Raw genomic sequence first — 21,681 nt, 5'->3', positions numbered from 1 at the left:
GAGAAATCTTTGATAAACCATCGGTAAAAACTAGCATGGCCGAAGAAACTTCTGGCTCCTTTCACATTAATTAGAGCCGGTAATCTTTCAATTACATCCACCTTTGCTTTGTCGACTTCAATTCCTTTCTGTGAAATTTATGCCCTAAAAAAATCCCTTCCCTAACCATAAAATGGCATTTCTCCCAATTAAAGACAAGATTCATCTCTTCACATCTCTTCAGTACCTTCGCTAAATTACTCAAACAAATATCATAAGTGTCACCAAAAACAGAAAAATCATCCATGAAAACCTTAACAAAGTTTTCAACCATGTCAGTGAAAATTGCCATCATGCATCGTTGGAATGTTACAGATGCATTGTATAAACCAAAAGGCATTCGCCTAAAAGCAAACGTACCGTACGAACAAGTAAAGGTTATTTTATGTTGGTCTTCCAGAGCTACAGCTATTTGGTTATATCCCGAATAACCATCTAAAAATTACTAGAATTCATTACTTACTTGCCAGTCAATCTAACATCTAATCCATAAAAGGCAACGGAAAATGGTCCTTCCAAATGGCTTTATTCAACTTTCTGTATTCAACACAAATTCTCTAACCAGTAATAGTTCTTGTGGGGATCAATTCATTACGCTCATTCTCAACAATCGTAATTCCACCTTTCTTCGGCACACACTGCACCAGACTTACCCACGAATTATCTGAAATAGGATAGATGATTCCTACATCTAACCATTTGATCACTTCCTTTCTCACAACTTCCTTCATAATAGGATTGAGCCTCCTTTGCCCATCAATTCGAGCTCTTTCACCCTCCTCTAGAATAATTTTGTACATGCAAAATGAAGGGCTTATACCTCGAATATCAGCTATGGTCCAACCAATTGCTTTCTTAAATTTCTTAAGAATAGAAATTAGTTGCTCCTCTTGATCTTTTATTAGTTCTGTTGAAATAATCATAGGCAAAGTAGAACAGTTACCTGAATAAACATATTTCTAATAGGAAGGAAGTACCTTTAGTTCGAGTGTAGGTCGTTATTCGATTGACAATTTGGGTTGCACAAATTCTCTGACTTCCAACTCTAATGGTTTAAATCGTGTGGATTGAATAAAATTTCTCAGATTGGCTTCCACCAGAACCATGTTTTCTTCACTTTCTTCATCCTCCAAAGGGCAAACCCTAAGTCTTTCTCCAATAGATCTTCTTCAAGATGGCTTTCCATAGAAACCAAGGTTTTTATTTCTTCCATAACTGAGCACTCTTATGTCGGATCGTGAAATTTCATCGCTTTAAAAATGTTAAAAGTTACCTGATCATCTTGAACTCACATGGTGAGTTCTTCTTTCTGCACATCAATTAACGTTCTTCCCGTGGCTAGGAAAGTTCTCCCAAGGATAATTGGAACTTCCTTGTTTGCTTCAAAATCTAGAGTAATGAAATCAGAAGGAAAAATAAATTTATTGACTCTTACCAAAACATCCTCGATCTTTCCTTCGAGGTATGCTAAAGATCAATCTGCTAGCTGGAGTGTCACTGTTGTAGGTCTTACTTCTCTTATCCCTAGCATCTTAAAAATAGACTTAGGCATCAAGTTGATACTTGCTCCTAAGTCACATAAAGCTTTACCACAATAAGATTTACAGGGTTCGTAAAACTTCTTAGGTCTTTCAATTTTGGTGGCAGCTTGTTCTGCAGGAATGTACTGCATTCCTTTGTCAGGGCGACAGTCTCATACTCACTCAGTCATTTCTTCTTAGATAGTACATCCTTCATAAACTTCACATAATTTGGCATTTGTTCTAAAGCCTCCACCAATGGAATATTGATGTGTAAATCTGAATAGGTAAATCTGCATCCAAAGAAGATGTTAAAGTATCTGAATTCACTAAGTTAGGGTTTACCTTGTCAGTCTTTGAAGTTTTTGACTCTTTTGGTGTAGGAACTTCAATAGCTGGTTGACTTTCCCCCTTTTCAACAAGCTCATTTCGACATTAATCAATCGAGGTTCTAGAATTTTACCACTTTGCAATGCTACTGCCTTGATATGTTCTTTACCCAAACTTCTTGGATTCTCAGTATCGCTTGGCAAGGTTCCTTGCGGTCTATTACAAAGCTCTGTAGCTAACTGACCTATTTGGTTTTCCAAATTTTTTAGTGTTGCTACTTGGCTTTGGATCAAAGCGTCATTCTTTGCCATGTACGCTTTCAAATAGTTCTCTAAACTATTTGATGACTCAGCTTGAGCTGCATTTGGAGCTTACTGATTAAACCATTAAGACTGGTTGGGTCTATGCTGCATAAAGTTGTTGTTCGGTCCATTTCCTTGGTTGCTCCAAGAAAGGTTGGGGTGATTACGCCATGAAGGATTATAGAAGTTGGATTGGTATCCTTGTCCACTCCTATTTTGATGTTGGTTCCCCACATAGTACACTGACTTGGGATTTAATGGTTAATTCTCGAAAGAATGACCTTCCCCACAGTACATACAGGAAACTACTTCAAACGGATTTGGTGGCTGAGCTACGAAATTATTAGCACTATTAGCAGTAAACTGCTTTAACATAGAGAAAATAGATGATACCTGAGCTGATAATGAAGTTAGGGCGTCAACTTCATGAAATCTGGCTACACATCTTCCTGAAGCTGTTCAATTTGTTGGCCATTGATAGTTATTACTCGCAATCCTCTCGATGATCTCATAAGCCTCATTATAAGACTTAGAAAAAATTGTACCATTCACAGAAGCATCTACCATTAATCTTGTATGTGCATTGAGACCATTATAGAATGTCTCCAACTAGACACAATGAGGAATCCCATGATGAAGACACTTACAAAGTAACTCCTTGAATCACTCCCAAGCCTCATACAAAGACTCGTCATCCAATTGTTGGAAGATTTTGATCTCGTTCTAAACTTAGTGTTTTTACTAGGCAGGAAATACTTAACCAAAAATCTCTCTGCTAATTATTGCCATGTAGATATAGAACTTGGTAGCAATGAATTGAGCCATGCTCGCGCTCGATCTCACAACAAGTACAGAAACAACTTCAACCTCAGTGCATCTTTAGCCACACCGACTATCTTGAATGAATCACTCACCTCCATAAACAATCGAAGGTGGAGATGTGGATCTTCTGTGGGCATACCACTGAATTTTCCCACTGTTTGAAGCATTTGAAATATTACTAGTTTCAATTCAAATTGGGTTGCCTCAATATCTGGCCTTTTAATTCCTGGATTTAACTCATTGAAAAGTGGCACAACATATTGTCTGATGCATTGATCCCTATCATCAAAAATGAGGATGGGATTTCATACATGTTTGGCTTCATCACTTTGGTCTTGATTTTGATTTCCAAGGTCCATTTCGTTCTGCCTCTGAGTTATTCGTTCACGTCTTTTTTGTCTAAAAGTCCACTCAATTTCAGGGTCTACTGGGAGTAAATCGATAATCCTATCTATGCTCATAAACACCTGAAAAGAAAATTACAAAATTAAAAAGAATAAGTTAAGTACTGTTAGAAATAACCAAATTGAAAATAAATAATTTCACAAAAAATGAATATGGCAAAAGTTGACAATCCCCGGCAATGGCGCCAAAAACTTGTAACGCTCGGGTTTAAACAAGTGTACACAGTCGTTATCAAGTAATAAGTAAGTATCGATTTATCATCTTCACAGGGATTCTATTCATGCTAAGTCACTCAATTATAAAAATATTGTTAACAACTTGGTAAATAAAAACACGATCTGATTTGGTTGTATTTATTAAAACTATGTAAAATTAATCTAGGTGCAATGATCCTTAATGTGATTTATCCTAACATGCAACTATATGAATGAAATAAATTTTAGCAGAATTAACACAATAAGCAACAATTATAACATAAATAAGCTAGGACAATTACTTTAATTAAACTCAAAATATTATCAACATGCTTATCAATATTTGGAAAAACATTCCATGGCAACTCGATCTTTCATGAGTTTGGAAACCACATTAGGTCCTTTTGGAATCCTTTAGTTAGTAAATATGCATTTTACTGATCCTTATTTACTAAGGGTTTCTTAGTATTTGGGTAAGGTAACAGGGACGTGTTAGGTTTGAAACAATTTAGTCACACAAATCTAAAAACTATGTAGAAAATAGAGCCTGGTTAGTGTTGTTATGCAACCTGCAATATAATCGGGTTAGGATCTAAATTGAGCATGCACATTTTAATTATGCGTCCATTAGCCATTGTCTATTTAGGATCGTTCAGCTAATTTAGGTGCATTTCAATCATATATTAATGAAATACAGACTTGATTTTAATTGAAAACATGATCGATTGAGGCACAAACATTAAAAGCATGAATCAAATAATTATTATTTAATCAAAGCAATCTTCCTAACTTAAACAAAATTAAGCTATCATTGTTGTAAACAAGAACAGTGAACACATAGCAAACAATCTTCAATTAAATTAAAGAAAAGAAAGATTAAACCCAAATCAAAGTGGCTGTCACCCAAGACTCTGACTAACGAGGGCTCCTTCATTCCTTCGCTTTGCTCCTTTACTAATGGCTCTGCGAGGTGGCCGACCAATTGCTCTTTAAGAGCTAATTTGCTAAAAATCCTTATGCAAATATGATGATAGGCTTGAGGGAAAAAGAAAGCTAAAAGAGTTGAGAGAGGAGAGAATGATGAATGAGTGAGGGATTGTGATAACCCTATTTTAACCCTAGTCAGAAAGTGGTTTCGGGACCACGAAAACGAGTCGCGAAAATAATTGCATACTATATTCTATGTTTATTATTTGTGAAATATCATATGTGAAAATATCGTATTTTGATTTTTTTATTTGGATGTGGAATTAGTTAAAAAGGATGTGTTTAAGAAACCTTGAAAATGGGATAGGCAAATGTGTAGTGACCAAACATTTTATGTCTTAATATTATGGGGGACTTGCATGTCAAATAGACCAACTTTAAATGTAAATGGCCGGTCAACATGCATGTAATCATGTGTTCTATTGTTTTTTTATTTTATTTATTTTAAGTGGTGGGAATTATATATATAGTTGATATAGAAATAAGCATTCTACTATAAAATGACTTTTATATTGGGAAATAATAAATTTATAATAGTAAGTGGTGATAAAAACAAAGTGCCATCATCCTTTCTTTCATTTTTCCAAAACCATAAAGAAAAGAAAAGAAAAGAAAAAGGGGGCTAAGACATTTGACTATGGTGAATGTATAGATTAAGGTATGATATCATGTAATTCTTTTGGAATTTTTGTGAAGTTGAGTTTGTTTTGATGCTTATAACGTGACCCATGAGTTAATTTTTTAGTTTTTGGTATATGAAACATTCGGTTATGTTCTTATAGGTTAAATTGATGGTGTTTTGTAGTATGTGATTAGAAATGGCTATAGATGAGTATGAACTAAGTTCAAAAATTCTATAAACGATTAAAATAGACAAAAATCTTATTCGGCTATTGTAGAGTAAGGTGAAGTTATGTTTAGCTTTTATTTTAACTTAATTGTTAGTAAGTGTTTATATGTATGCCGAATGTGGACTTGAATTGGGAAGTTGATAATTGATTGTTATTGAATTATATATACATTTATATTCGGTCATGGAGGACTTGAGATGAAATTAATTATTGTTTTAGTTAAATAATAAGATTAACATGGACAAACTCAATTAGGTAAATTTTAAAGTTTTAGATTTAATTGAGAGAATGGAAATATTCTAGGAAGTATTCGGTTAAGGTATGGAAAATGAAATGTGGGGTAGGTCGGTTTGTGTCATTGCCAAATGCACTTGATATTAAAAACATTGTTTAGTAAATGTAATTGACATGAAAGGAATTTAGTTGTCATGGATGTGATAGTGGTAAGAGAAAGTAAATTTTTCTTTACTAAAATTAGATGAATGTTACATTGTTAATATGAAAATGTTATGACAAACTAGTTGAATTTAAGAACTAGGTGCAATCATTTATGTTATGTGTATAATTCATCAATGATGAAAGTGCCGTATGATATATGTATTTAAAATAAATAGAATTTGAGTTATGATGAATTGATAAGAAAATTTAAATAGTTTAATTGTTTAAATTAAGCTCAAAATCAAAGAGGACCAAGTATGGATAAGGAGAAAGCGAAGGTCGTTGAGTAGCCAATCAGAGCTGTTCGTTCGACAATAAGGTAAGTCCTAGGCAATTATAACTTAGATTATTATGTACGCCTAGAGTATATATAGCTTATGAAATGTAAATTTTTATATGTGAAGAAAGGTTGAATTGATAATGTATTATTGAGCTGATGGCATTGAATAAATGTACTTTGAGTATGTATATGCACAAATAAAAAGGGGTACTATGTGTGCGAATGGGGCAGCATTATATGTGGATGTGAAAAAGATAGTATGGTGTATGAATGAATATATGAACTTTGTGTGCGAGATTAGTAACCGAGCACTATGTGTGCGAGATCGGGTGTAAGGCACTATGTGTGCAAAATTATTAACCGAGCACTATGTGTGCGAGATCGGGTGTAAGGCACTGTGTGTGTGCAAAATTATTTAGGGAATATGATTTTAGTATGGCGTGAGATAAAAATTTGGTTTCTATCATAGATAATTAAGAAGATGAAATGTGTAGGGAATATATATTTATGTATGTATATATGTCTAAAGATTATGATATAAAATCTTGGAAGAAGAAATAGGAGTACGGGGTTATATGGTAATCATGAATGAATAAGGTCGACAAATTAGATTTAAACGAAGTTCAGTTGTTAATTATTTATTAAATTGCTTATGTTTTACTGAGTATTATCTCATTTGAAATTGTTGTTTATCTTTATTTAGACTTTCGATCCATTGTGCGCTCGGAACTACTACCGAAGTCATCACACTTATCGTCAACTTTTTGGTATCTTCAAAGAAGCTTTAAGTTTTAAATTTGGCATGTATAGGATACACGAAACTAATAAAGTGAGTTTTGTATTTTTGAGTAATGTAATTATCTTTTTGATGAGCCATACAAAAATGGCACACAATCTATTTTTGTGACTTTAAAATGTTAAATATTTTGATCACTAGCACGCGTAATATGAATGAATAGTATCTACTTTTTGTATATAAACATTGTGTTTAAATTTTTGTGTATTTAGATTCGGTTTCATATGACTTATTGACGAGATACAAAGAAATTTTAGGTATAATTATAATAGTCCTGAAATTTTACGTATTGATGCTTGAAAAATGGTTTAAATTGATGTGGTTAGATATGTATAACTTGATATGAGAAAAGATGTATATTTTTGGTCTCGTTTAATGCATGTTCGTGTGTCTATAAATATATATATATCTATTTTGCCGTGTGGTTGTTTTAGTTAGAGTAATATGCATAATATGTAATTTATCTAATCATGAAATGGTATATTTTATCACATGCATAAGTTTTTTAATTTTTGTTAATTGCTAATACATGTTTGATTATGTCTAAGTTTTAAAAGATAAGTTTTGTTATGGGATTGAGTTACGAAGTATGAAATGTAAGAAATATTATTTTGAGTTGTGATATGTTAGGAAATGCCTCGTAACCCCATTCCGGTGACGGATATGGGTTAGGGGTGTTACATTTGATTGGTATCAGAGCTACGGTTTAGTTGATTCTAGGATTACTGTAGCACGTGTGAGTCTAACTATACATGCCAAAATGCTAGTATATGATAGTGTGATGACTTCTGATGGTTGAAATTGTGGTTTTGATTAGTAAATGGAATCCCCTCCGGAGAGAGCATTAGTGGATGATGTTGAAAGTGTAGCGTCTGCTACCGCGCAAGGGAGAGCGCCTGTTGAACCTCAACCATCTGCGAGTAATCAAGATGATGGGGCTAAACAAGCCTTCTTTGCCATGATGAATGAGTGGGTTGCACAATATGCTCGAACAAACCCGGCTACTCAACCATTTCTGAATTTATATAACCCTTCTCTGGTACCTATAATACCAGCAGCTACTGATCCATTGAGGCTGAGTAAACCTCCTGTTGATTTGATAAGGAAGCGCGGGGCCGAGGAATTTCGAGCCACAGCTACTGATGACGCTGAAAGGGCTGAGTTTTGCCTTGATAATACTATCCGCGTTTTCAATGAGCTATCTTGCACACCTGATGAGTGTCTAAAGTGTGCAATATCCTTATTACGAGATTCAGCCTACTATTGGTGGAGAACCCTGATTTTGATTGTTCCAAAGGAACGAGTTACTTGGGACTTCTTTCAGATGGAGTTTCGTAAGAAGTATATTAGTCAACGATTCATCGATCAAAAACGCAAAGAATTTTTTGAGCTTAAACAAGGTCGTTTGACGGTATCCGAATATGAACGTGAGTTTGTAAAACTCAGTTGTTATGCCCGGGAGTGTGTAGCTGATGAAATTGCCATGTGTAAAAGATTTAAAGAGGGGTTAATGAAGATTTAAAGCTGCTGGTGGGTATTCTAGAAATAAAGGAATTCGTAACACTGGGTGAACGAGCTTGCAAGGCTAAAGAGCTTAGAAAGGAGAAAAAGAAAGCTGAATATGAAGCTAGGGACTTTCCTAAAAGATTGGCGAGTAAAAATTCTTTTTCGGCTGCAAAGAAGTTCAGAGATGATACTAACAGATCAAGGACGACAACAGGAATTTCTATTAAGGAACGATCATCAACGAACTCTCGAGCTACTTCGGTTGCTAGTGTGGGCAACAATCGGCAAGAAAAATCTGAATGTCCATAGGGTGGAAGATGACATGTAGGTGAATGTTGGGGTAAGTCTATTAACAGAGCCTACTATAGATGCGATTCGCGAGATCTTTTCGTTCGAGATTGCACGGAACCTGATGAGAAAAATAAGGTGCAAGGTGCGAGATTGAGTGGTACAACAATTAGAGGTAGACCACCGAGAAATACTAGAGGCAGGGGTGGTAGTCAGAGAGGGACTTTCGATACGACTGTTCAATCAGAGACTCGTGCTCCTGCCAGAGCTTATGCCATTCGTGCACGAGAGGAGGCATCTTCCCCTGATGTTATCACTGGTACATTCACTCTCTATAGTACTAGTGTACTTGCTTTAATTGATCCTGGTTCGACTCATTCTTACGTATGTGAAACATTAGCGTCCAGTAAGACTCTACCTGTTGAGTCTACTGAATTTGTGATACGAGTATCAAACCCTTTGGGTCGGTATGTGTTAGTTGATAAAGTATGCAAGAGATGTTCATTGATAATTAAAGATTTCTATTTTCCGGTAGATCTGATGCTACTACCCTTCGACGAATTCGATATTATTCTCGGAATGGGCTGGTTAACCAAGCATGATGCTGTGGTAAATTGCAAGCGAAAGACTATAGACTTACGATGTTCGAGTGGTGAAATGATTCGAATTGAGTCTAGTGATCTGAAAGGGTTACCAGCAGTGATATCTTCTATGTTAGCTCAGAAATATGTAAGAAAGGGTTATGAAGCTTATCTTGCTTATGTACTAGATATCAAGGTATCGGAACAAAAGCTCGAGATTGTGCCGGTAGTTTGTAAGTATCCAGAAGTGTTTCCTGAAGAATTACTGGGATTGCCACCTGTTAGAGAAGTAGAGTTCGGCATAGAATTGGTTCTAGGTACGACACTGATTTCGATTGCCTCGTATCGTATGGCACCGATTGAGTTAAAAGAATTGAAAGCTCAATTGCAAGAGTTGACTGACAGAGGTTTTGCACAACCCAGCTTTTCACCCTGGGTTGCTCCAGTACTGTTCGTGAAAAAGAAAGACAGAACTATGTGAATGTGTATTGATTATCGTTAGCTCAACAAAATGACGATAAAGAATAAATATTCGTTGCCACGGATAGATGACTTATTTGACCAGTTGAAAGGAGCTTCGGTGTTTTCGAAGAATGATTTGCGGTATGGCTATTATCAGTTACGAGTTAGAGATTCTGACATTCCTAAGACTGCTTTCAAAATGAGATACGAACACTATGAGTTTTTAGTGATGCCATTTGGGCTCACTAATGCCCCGGCGATTTTCATGGATTTGATGAATAGGATATTCAGACAGTATTTAGATCGATTTGTAGTGGTGTTCATAGATGATATTCTGATTTACTCTCACAATGAGTCCGAGCACGCCCAACACTTGAGGTTAGTACTTCAGATTTTGCGAGATAATCAGTTGTATGCAAAATTCAGTAAATGTGAATTCTGGTTAAAGGAAGTCAGCTTTTTAGGGCATGTTGTATCCGCTTCGGGTATTAGAGTTGATTCGAACAAAATTTTAGCCATTCTTGATTGGAAACCTCCGAGGAATGTTTCTGAAGTTCAGAGATTTTTGGGACTCGCGGGGTACTACCGACTATTCGTTAAGGGTTTCTCGATGATCGCAACACCATTGACGAAACTACTCTGAAAAGATATCAAGTTTGAGTGGTCAGAAAAGTGTCAGACAAGTTTCGACCAGCTGAAAACCCTTTTGACGAAGGCTCCTGTGTTAGTTCAGCCAGAGTCTGGTAAAGAGTTCGTAGTATACAGTGATGCTTCTTTGAACGGTTTGGGTTGTGTGCTGATGCAAGAAGGTAGAGTTGTTGCATATGCTTCGAGACAACTAAAGCCTCATGAAAAAAATTATCCAACTCATGATATCAAACTAGCTACAATTGTGTTTGCTCTTAAATTTTGGCGTCATTATCTGTTTGGAGAGAAATCCCATGTTTATACTGATCACAAAAGCCTAAAATATTTAATGACTCAGAGAGACTTGAATTTGAGACAACGACGGTGGCTTGAATTATTAAAGGATTACGAAATTGTCATCGATTATCATCCAGGCAAGGAAAATGTTGTAGCTGATGCCCTAAGTCGAAAATCTCTATTTACTCTTCGAGCAATGAATGTACATCTGTCTATTTCCGCTAATGATGTGATGGTAGTGGAATTAAAAGCAGAACCAGTGTTAGTACAACAAATTTGTGAAGCACAGAAAATCTATGAAGAATTGGTTGCTAAACGAGCTCAGTGTGATTCTAATATGGGTTCAGAGTTTCAAATTGATGACAATGATTGTTTAAAACTCAGAGGTCGATTTTGTGTTCCGAGAAACTCAGAACTTACTTCGATGATTTTGAGTGAGGCTCATTGTAGCCGAATGTCGGTCCATCCTAGTAGCACACAAATGTACAACGATCTAAAAAGACAATGTTGGTGGCATGGTATGAAAAGAGACATTTCCGACTTTGTTTCTAAATGTTTGATATGTCAACAAGTGAAAGCGGAGCATCAGGTGCCTTCAGGATTATTACAGCCGATCATGATACCTGAGTGGAAATGGGATCGAGTAACGATGGATTTTGTGTCTGGTTTACCGTTGACATAGAGCAAGAAAGACTCAATCTGGATTATTATTGATAAATTGACGAAGTCCGCTCATTTTATCTCTGTTCGTACAGTTTTTTCACTCGATAAATTGGCAGAATTATATGTTTCTCAAATTGTTCGACTATATGGAGTACCTACTTCTATTGTTACTGATAGAGACCCCAGATTTACATCCCGATTTTGGAGAAAATTGCATGAAGCGTTGGGTACTAAGCTACATTTTAGCACTACTTTCCATCCTCAGACAGATGGTCAATCTGAACGAGTTATTCAGATACTCGAAGATATGTTGAGATGTTGCATTCTCAAGTTCAATGGTTTGTGGGAACGATATTTACCTTTGATTGAATTCGCATACAATAATAGCTTCCAATCAAGTATCAAAATGGCACCATACGAGGCTTTATACGATCGCAAATTCCGCACACCATTGTATTGGACCGAACTCAGTGAAAATAAGATATACGGGGTTGATTTGATCAGAGAAGCTGAAGAAAAGGTGAAAGTGGTTAGTGATAGTTGAAAGATAGCATCAGATCGTCAGAAATCTTATGCAGATTTGAAACGAAAGGACATAGAATTTCAGATTGGGGACAAAGTGTTTATTAAAGTTTCACCATGGAAAAAGGTACTCAGATTTGGCCGTAAAGGCAAATTGAGCCCGAGATTTATTGGATCGTATGAAATTTCAGAACGAATTGGGCCGGTTGCTTATAGATTGATTTTTCCACCTGAACTTAAAAAGATTCACGATGTTTTTCATGTTTCGATACTCCGTCGTTATAGATCTGATCCCTCACATGTGATCAATCCGACAGAAATTGAAATTCAGCCAGATTTGAGTTATGAGGAAGAACCGGTTCGTATTTTGGCTCACGAGGAGAAATAACTACGAAATAAAAAAATTTCATTAGTTAAAGTGCTGTGGCTCAAACACGGAGTTGAGGAAGTGACTTGGGAGCTTGAAAGTTTAATGAAAGAACGCTACCCTATTTTTTTCGCTGGTAAGATTTTCGGGGACGAAAATCCCTAAAGGGAGGGAGAATTGTGACAACCTTATTTTAACCATAGTTAGAAAGTGTTTTTGGGACCACGAAATCGAGTCGCGAAAATAATTGCATGTTATACTCTATGTTTATTATTTGTGAAATATTATATGTGAAAATATCGTGTTTTGATTTTTTTATTTGGATGTGGAATTAGTTAAAAAGGATGTGTTTAAGAAACCTTGAAAATGGGATAGGCAAATGTGTAGTGACCAAACATTTTATGTCTCAATATTATGGGGGACTTGCATGTCAAATAGACCAACTTTAAATGTAAATGGCAGGTCAACATGCATGTAATCATGTGTTCTATTGTTTTTATTTTATTTTATTTATTTTAAGTGGTGGGAATTATATATATAGTTAATATAGAAATAAGCATTCTATTACAAAATGACTTTTATGTTGGGAAATAATAAATTTATAATAGTAAGTGGTGATAAAAACAAAGTTCCATCATCCTTTCTTTCATTTTTCCGAAACCATAAAGAAAAGAAAAGAAAAGAAAAAGGGGGCTAAGACATTCGACTATGGTGAATGTATAGATTAAGGTATGATATCATGTAATTCTTTTAGAATTTTTGTGAAGTTGAGTTTGTTTTGATGCTTATAACGTGACCCATGAGTTAATTTTTTAGTTTTTGGTATATGAAACATTCTGTTATGTTCTTATAGGTTAAATTGATGGTGTTTTGTAGTATGTGATTAGAAATGGCTATAGATGAGTATGAACTAAGTTCAAAAATTCTATAAACGATTAAAATAGACAAAAATCTTATTCGGCTATTGTAGAGTAAGGTGAAGTTATGTTTAGCTTTTATTTTAACTTAATTGTTAGTAAGTGTTTATATGTATGCCGAATGTGGACTTGAATTGGGAGGTTGATAATTGATTGTTATTGAATTATATATACATTTATATTCGGTCATGGAGGACTTGAGATGAAATTAATTATTGTTTTAGTTAAATAATAAGATTAACATGGACAAACTCAATTAGGTAAATTTTAAAGTTTTAGATTTAATTGAGAGAATGGAAATATTCTAGGAAGTATTCGGTTAAGGTATGGAAAATGAAATGTGGGGTAGGTCGGTTTGTGTCATTGCCAAATGCACTTGATATTAAAACATTGTTTAGTAAATGTAATTGACATGAAAAGAATTAAGTTGTCATGTATGTGATAGTGGTAAGAGAAAGTAAATTTTTCTTTACTAAAATTAGATGAATGTTACATTGTTAATATGAAAATGTTATCACAAACTAGTTGAATTTAAGAACTAGGTACAATCATTTATGTTATGTGTATAATTCATCAATGATGAAAGTGTCGTATGATATATGTATTTAAAATAAATAGAATTTGAGTTATGATGAATTGATAAGAAAATTTAAATAGTTTAATTGTTTAAATTAAGCTCAAAATCAAAGAGGACCAAGTACGAATAAGGAGAAAACGAAGGTCGTTGAGTAGCCGATCGGAGCTGTTCGTTCGACAATAAGGTAAGTCCTAGGCAATTATAACTTAGATTATTATGTATGCCTAGAGTACATATAGCTTATGAAATGTAAATTTTTATATGTGAAGAAAGGTTGAATTGATAATGTATTATTGAGCTGATGGCATTGAATAAATGTACTTTGAGTATGTATATGCACAAATAAAAAGGGGTACTATATGTGTGAATGGGGCAGCATCATATGTGGATGTGAAAAAGATAGTATGGTGTATGAATGAATATATGCACTATGTGTGCGAGATTAGTAACCGAGCACTATGTGTGCGAGATCGGGTGTAAGGCACTATGTGTGCGAAATTATTAACCAAGCACTATGTGTGTGAGATCGGGTGTAAGGCACTGTGATACGAGCACGCCCCGCGAACTTCATCGAACAAGTTTGTCAAGCTGAGCATTGACATGTTGGCAAGCTGATCCCAGCTCGTTTCCAGCTCCATGAGCTCCGTCCAGCTCAAATCTAGCTTATTCAAGCTTGATCCAACTTGCCTGAGCTAAATCGAGCTCACTCCTAGCTCATATTCAGCTCACGAGCTAAACCTTAGCTCAACTTCAGCTTAGGAGTTTAGCCTCAGCTCAACTTTAGCTCAAGAGCTAAAGCTTAGCTCATTTTAGTTTAAACTCGGTTTTGTCTTTAATACATTAAATAAAAATTTGCACACATTCATTTAAGCATTAAACTTGTCTTATATTAATATTTGTTATTAATATGTCATTGTCATTATATAAATTGATTATGTTCACATAGCCGAATTAATGCATGACATTAATGTGTTCACATCATGCCGAATTTATGAGTGTTCATGAGATGTCTTAATGACTTGTTTATTTCATGTAGGTACATTCCTTTGGACGGTACAATGTATGGATGAAGAAACATCTCTTTTGGGCATTCCACACTCATGAATGAAGAAGTATTAAATCTTTGGTGCATGTACGGCTAGATGCAATGTTTCTACCAATTCATGCATGTGCCGAATGCATGTATGGACATTAAAGGCTAGTCCATGAATGGATCAAATGTATGGGATGATAGAATGCATGAATGGCTTAAGTGCATGTATGGTGGCTGTCTCTTAACTTTCCAAGGCACTTATTCGCCAAGAAGTAGTCGCTAACTAATTCTATGTTGACCATAGAGCTCCTTGAACATGTTCACACTTTGAATTGACCTATAGGCTACTACAAATGCATGGATGGGTTCAAGAACGTCCAAGGGAAGGAATTAACTCAATAATTCAACACATTGATTGAATTAAGTGCATGCACAAAGGGGAGAACGAATTTACTAGGTTCATGCTGCCATTTATGAACTTACATGCCATTAAAGTGTTTAATTATGAAGATACATGTTCCATACAAGTGCATGAACGTCCTAAGGAGATGAATGCAACCTTTTCGTGCACATACAAGTCACTTGAAGCCTTTCTTTATGACTAAGCATTCATGCACAAGCCAAGGGGGAAGAAAGTGTCCATTCAGCTAGTGCATGAATCTGCCGAATTTATGAACTATTTTAATACATTAGTGTGAACGTTTTTATTATTGTGTGAACACCTAGATGCCAAATTTGAATGGTCATCTATGTGCCTATAAATATTTGTTTTCTTTCATTTGTAAAGGACTTTTGCCAAAATTGTTAATGAAAATTTGTTCTTGTGAGGTTGCTTCCTCTCATATCTCGTACAAGTTTCGAAAGACTTATCTGGCTTGTGCTAGTGGCATCAATCGTCTTGTTTGAACTTATCACCAATCTTAGTGTGGCGTTCACCTATCCATCTATCCATACTTCACCTTAACAATATAGGAACCGGGGTGACACTTCTTAGTGTTGAGTCATTCCTGACATTGAGTTCATTTTTCCATCCCCCATCTTTCAACTTTCCTTCTTGTAACCTAACCGACCCATTTATCCATCAACCATCTTTGCTACACATAACCGAACCTACTACTAAACTTACCCTTCTTGAAACCTTCCGTTTATTCTAATCCATTATTTTACTTTTATTACTAAAATCTGAGGCACGAACGACTCTCTCGAACTACGATCGGGCAACTACGTGAATTCGACTCATCTACCCGGGCCGGATCACATCACACTGTGTGTGTGCAAAATTATTTAGGGAATATGATTTTAGTATGGCATGAGATAAGAATTTGGTTTCTATCATAGGTAATTAAGAAGATGAAATGTGTAGGGAATATATATTTATGTATGTATATATGTCTAAAGATTATGATATAAAATCTTGGAAGAAGAAATAGGAGTATGGGGTTATATGGTAATCATGAATGAACAAGGTAGACAAATTAGATTTAAACGAAGTTCAGTTGTTAATTATTTATTAAATTGCTTATGTTTTACTGAGTATTATCTCATTTGAAATTGTTGTTTATCTTTATTTAGACTTTGGATCCGTTGTGCGCTCGGAACTACTACCGAAGTCGTCACACTTATCATCAACTTTTTGGTATCTTTAAAGAAGCTTTAAGTTTTAAATTTGGCATGTATAGGATACACGAAACTAATAAAGTGAGTGTTGTATTTTTGAGTAATGTAATTATCTTTTTGATGAGCCATACGAAAATGGCACACAATCTATTTTTGTGACTTTAAAATGTTAAATATTTTGATAACTAGCATGCGTAATATGAATGAATAGTATCTACTTTTTGTATATAAACATCTGTTTAAATTATTGTGTATTTAGATTCGGTTTCATATGACTTATTGACGAGATACAAAGAAATTTTAGGTATAATTATAATAGTCATGAAATGTTTACGTATTGATGCTTGAAAAATGGTTTAAATTGATGTGGTTAGATATGTATAACTTGATATGAGAAAAGATGTATATTTTTGGTCTCGTTTAATGCATGTTCAGGTGTTTATAAATATATATATATATATATCTCTATTATGCCGTGTGGTTGTTTTAGTTAGAGTAATATGCATAATATGTAATTTATCTAATCATGAAATGGTATATTTTTCACATGCATAAGTTTTTTAATTTTTGTTAATTGCTGATTCATGTTTGATTATTCTAAGTTTTAAAAGATAAGTTTTGTTATGGGATTGAGTTACGAAGTATGAAATGTAAGAAATATTATTTTGAGTTGTGATATGTTAGGAAATGCCTCGTAACCCCATTCCGACGACGGATACGGGTTAGGGGTGTTACAGGGATGATTAGAAAAGTGAGAAATGGGGTCTTATTTATAGGTGAGGAAAGGAGCTAGTTTGCTAAAAATAGGAGTGTCCATCATTTGATACTTCATCCAAGGGTGGCCAGCCATGATTTGTGGAAGCGTGGCTGATTTTTGCTTGATTTAAGTGCCACAACATCATTAGGATCAAGACTCAGTCAATTGCAAATCTTTGGGTAAATCTCTGATTTCGTCAACTCTTCAAGGACCTTGTATAATTAAACCAAAATTTTATTTATGAACATCCATATGCAGCCGAATTTTGGGTTATGGGTTGACTTGGTTCTCTATTTGGATGGTTTTGTAATCAAAATAAAGCTCTCTGGCCTGTCCAAAAATAGTAGATAATTTAGAGGACCAAAGAATATAATCTAACCACTTTAATTAATCAATTTACTTAATTAATTAAAACCCAATTTATTAATGAAATATATTAAAATAAATTATTAAATATAAATTTATATTTTATTATTTAATTTAATCATGCATGGCCCACTTTATTGCTTGAAAATATAATATCCTCAAATTAATATAAAAGAAGCCATTTTCGCATAAAAACTATATAATAAAGCATAAAATCACATTTTAATAATTTCTATGTGCCAATTTCATATTGTCATATATTTCATTAATTTATTAAACAATTACTCGGTTTTAACAACAAATTTAAGTAAAAAGGTGATGAATTATGTAGGAAAAATCCTATATATTTTTCAGTTTATAGTTATCACTGGTACATTTTCTCTGTATAATTCTAATGTAGTTCCATTGATTGATCCTAGATCAACTCATTCTTATAGTTGCATGAATTTTGTATCTAGTAAGAATTTGCCTGTTGAGTCTACTGAGTATGTGATTGAAGTGTTGAACCCTTTAGGCAAATATGCTCTACTTGATAAATTTGCAAGAGTTGTCCTTTAATAATTCGGGGTCATTGTTTTCCGGCTGACTTAATGTTTTTACCGTTTAATGAGTTTGATGTAATTCTTGAAATGAATTGGTTGACTCTACATGATATAGCAATGAATTGTACACGAAAGATTATTGAATTGAAATGTCAAAATAATGAAATTCTTCGGATTAAATAGGATGAGTCGGGTGAGTTGCCTATTGTGATCTCGTCGATGTCGGCTCAGAGGTATGTAAGAAAAGGTTGTAAGGCTTATCTTGTGTATGTACTGAATATGAAAGTGTTTGAATTGAAGATTGAACCGATGTCAGTAGTTTGTGAATACCCAGATGTGTTTCCAGAAGAGTTGCCTAGATTACCACAGATCAGAGAGGTTGAGTTTACTATTGATTTGGTACTGAGAACTTCACCGATATCGATAGCTCCATATAGAATGGCTCCGATCTAATTGAAAGAATTGAAATCTCAATTACAAGAGTTGACAGATAAGGGTTTTGCATGACCAAGTTTTTCGCCTTGAGGTGCACCAATGTTATTCATCAAGAAGAAAGACAGATCCATGAGACTTTGTATTGATTATCGTCAGCTTCACAAGGTTATGATAAAGAAAAAGTATCCTTTACCAAGAATTAATGATTTGTTCGATCAGTTGAAAGGGGCAACAGTGTTCTTGAAGATAGACTTGAGATCAGGCTATTACCAGTTGAGAGTTAAAGAGTTAGATGTACTGAAGACCATGTTTAGAAAGAGGTACGGGCATTATGAATTTCTTGTTATGCCTTTTGGATTAACAAACGCTTCTGCAGTTTTTATGGACTTGATGAATCGAATTTTCTGACCATATTTAGATAAATTTACTGTTGTTTTTATTGATGACGTTTTGATCTATTCTCAAGATAAGTCTGAGCATTCTGAATATTTAAGAATTGGGTTACAGACTTTGAAAGATAAGAAATTGTTTGCTAAATTTAGCAAAAGTGAGTTTTGGCTCTGAGAAGTCAGATTTCTAGAACACATTATTTCAGCGGAAGGTATACGGGTTGATCCAAGTAAGATTTTGGCAGTTGTTGATTGGAAACCTCCAAGAAATGTATCCGAAGTTAAAAGCTTTTTGGGTTTGGCTGGTTATTATTGATGTTTTGTTAAGGGATTTTCAATGATTGCTGCACCTATGACCAGATTGTTACAAAAAGATGTGAAATTCGAATGGTCTCAGAAATTTCAACAGAGTTTTGAGCAGTTGAAAGCGTTGTTGACTGAGGCACCGGTGTTAGTGCTGTAATAGCCCAATTTAGGGTCTAGTCAGAATAATGGTCTCAGGACCACAAATCCAGAGTTGAATAAATTATTTTATTTATTTTCGAGTCATTGCATGTTTATATAAGTGTATGAAAAATTTGGTGAGTTAATTTTGACGTTTACGAGTCCAATTGTGAGAAAGGACTAAATCGCATAAAGTAAAAAAGTCCTAATTTCATAGCTAAAAGTGTCAAATAGCTAGAGGATAAATTTTGAGGGTCTTTAAAGGGCAATTAGACCCCTTTAAAAGAGCTTGGCCGGCCATGAGACAAGGAGGGGTGAATGGTCAAAATGTTAGGTAAGTGATGTCATGTTATGTGATAAAATAATACCTAAGCCTAGCTACCATCTTTTTCTTTCATTCACTCTTCACTCCCACCAATTTTTCAACAATTGTTAAGGTTTTGAAAGCTTAAAAATTTCAGCAACTTTAAGCCTTCACAAGTAAGTAAATTTCTAACCCTTTGTTGAATATTTTTGTACTTTTGAAACCCTTGAAGCATGAGCTTTCAAATGAGGATACTATTTTGCAAAATGATTAAGAGTGTAGGGTTTTGCCATGAAAGGGTTTGTAATTTTTGCTGAGTTTTTATGGAAGAAAATAAGTCTTAGGTGTGTTATGAACAACTTTTGTGAAAGGTGTTAGCATGAAAACACCTAAAAGGACCATTTTGTACAAGTTGTAAAATAGATGTTAAATATGTGAAATAGTGAGAATTTGGAGTTGCTGCACGTGTAAAAAAGGTTCAAATAGACTTAAAATGAGAAGAAATTCAATAAAATTTGATTTTTGGTCCTAGGGGTAAAATGGTCATTTTGTCAAAGTCTAGGGGCACAATGGTCATTTTACCAAAGATATGAATACTCAATTGTTTAATTTTATTTAGTGAATAAATAAGTGCATTTTGCTATTATAGATCAAGAAATAACGAATCTGAACCTAGACTTGGGTAAAGCCAAGCAAATTGACTAAATCGAATAGTCGCCACATTTTGTAATCCGAGGTAAGTTGTATGCAAATAATATAACTACATTACTAATGTATAGGTGTTGAAATGCATTTGAATTAGTATTGCACGAATTGTTTGATTTTGAAATTGAGAAAGTATGATGATAATAGAGATAGTAGAGTTCCTGTTTGAACCTAGGAAATATATCGAATATTCATGCCATGACATATGGGTTATTGTGGGCTAGTGTAAGACATGTTTGGGACATGCATCAGCAACATTATGAGAGCCAGTGTAAGGCCATGTTTGGGACATGGCATCTGCATTGAGACGAGTGCTAGTGTAAGACTTGTCTGCAACATGCATCAGACGTAAGTCAGTGTAAGACATGTCTGGGACATGTATCGGCTACGAGGTGATAGTCAGTGTAAGACCATGTTCGAGACATGGCATCGAAATGAGGTATGAGCTAGTGTAAGACCGTGTTTGGGACATAGCATCAGCACTTTACCCACGTTTGAGGCTTGATGAATATCCGGTAGTGTTCTGAATGGTTCAACGGTGAGTATTTTGACTTTAAGTTAATGAGCATAGTATAACCGTGTTGTGAGTGGTACAGGTATCTTATTGAAATGTATGAGATATAAGCTCGATTTATGCTATGAGATTTATATGGATAGTGATGAGTAAGTTATGCTTGCACCTACTTTTGTGTTATGAACATGTTAGTGAATGGTAAAGTTGTTGTTTTATATTTATTCATATACAACTTACTAAGCTTTATGCTTACTCTCCTTTTATTTTCTTATAGTGCCGCCAATCTAGCTCCAGGATCAACGAAAGTCAGAGATATCGATCACACTATCAATCGAAGCATTCGATAGAGTTTGATTTATATTTTTGAATATGGCATGTATACAGAACTAGACTTATGTTTTGTGTTAATATTAACTTGGCCAAATGTGTTGGCTTAGGATAAATCCCTCATTTTGTATTAAGCCTCAAATGATGGCTAATATTCATTTTGATTTGAATGGAATGAAGTTATTTTCATGGTTGAGTAAAATGCGTAAATGAAATGTTGTCTATTGTGGATGATTTGGTTCCTTGAAATAGTCTTATATTGGATTTGTTAGTTATTGTGTAGGTTTTGTAAGTAATGGTGGCAAAGAGGCTTGGTAAATAGCCTTATATTGTCCACATGGGTAGACACACAGCTAGCCCCATGGGCTTGTTGTCCATCCGTGTGTCCCCTGCACGTAAAAGTTTCAAGTCAGTATGTGTGGTAGTAAACACACGGGCAGAGACACGTTCGTGTGTCTCAGTCGTGTGAGGGACACG

The 21,681-nt window shown here is 34.8% G+C and overlaps 1 non-coding gene across 1 annotated transcript; it reads left to right on the top strand.

The window, feature by feature from the left end:
* The first annotated feature begins 2,816 nt into the window (after nt 1–2,816).
* Nucleotides 2,817–2,922, top strand: LOC128293530 (small nucleolar RNA R71). The gene has a single exon (XR_008283711.1). It is a non-coding gene; the product is annotated as a small nucleolar RNA R71 (small nucleolar RNA).
* Nucleotides 2,923–21,681: the final 18,759 nt, after the last annotated feature.

This window comes from Gossypium arboreum, chromosome 5, assembly GCF_025698485.1.
Source record: "Gossypium arboreum isolate Shixiya-1 chromosome 5, ASM2569848v2, whole genome shotgun sequence".
Taxonomy (NCBI): Eukaryota; Viridiplantae; Streptophyta; class Magnoliopsida; order Malvales; family Malvaceae; genus Gossypium; species Gossypium arboreum.
This window is presented reverse-complemented; position numbering and strand designations above follow the sequence as displayed.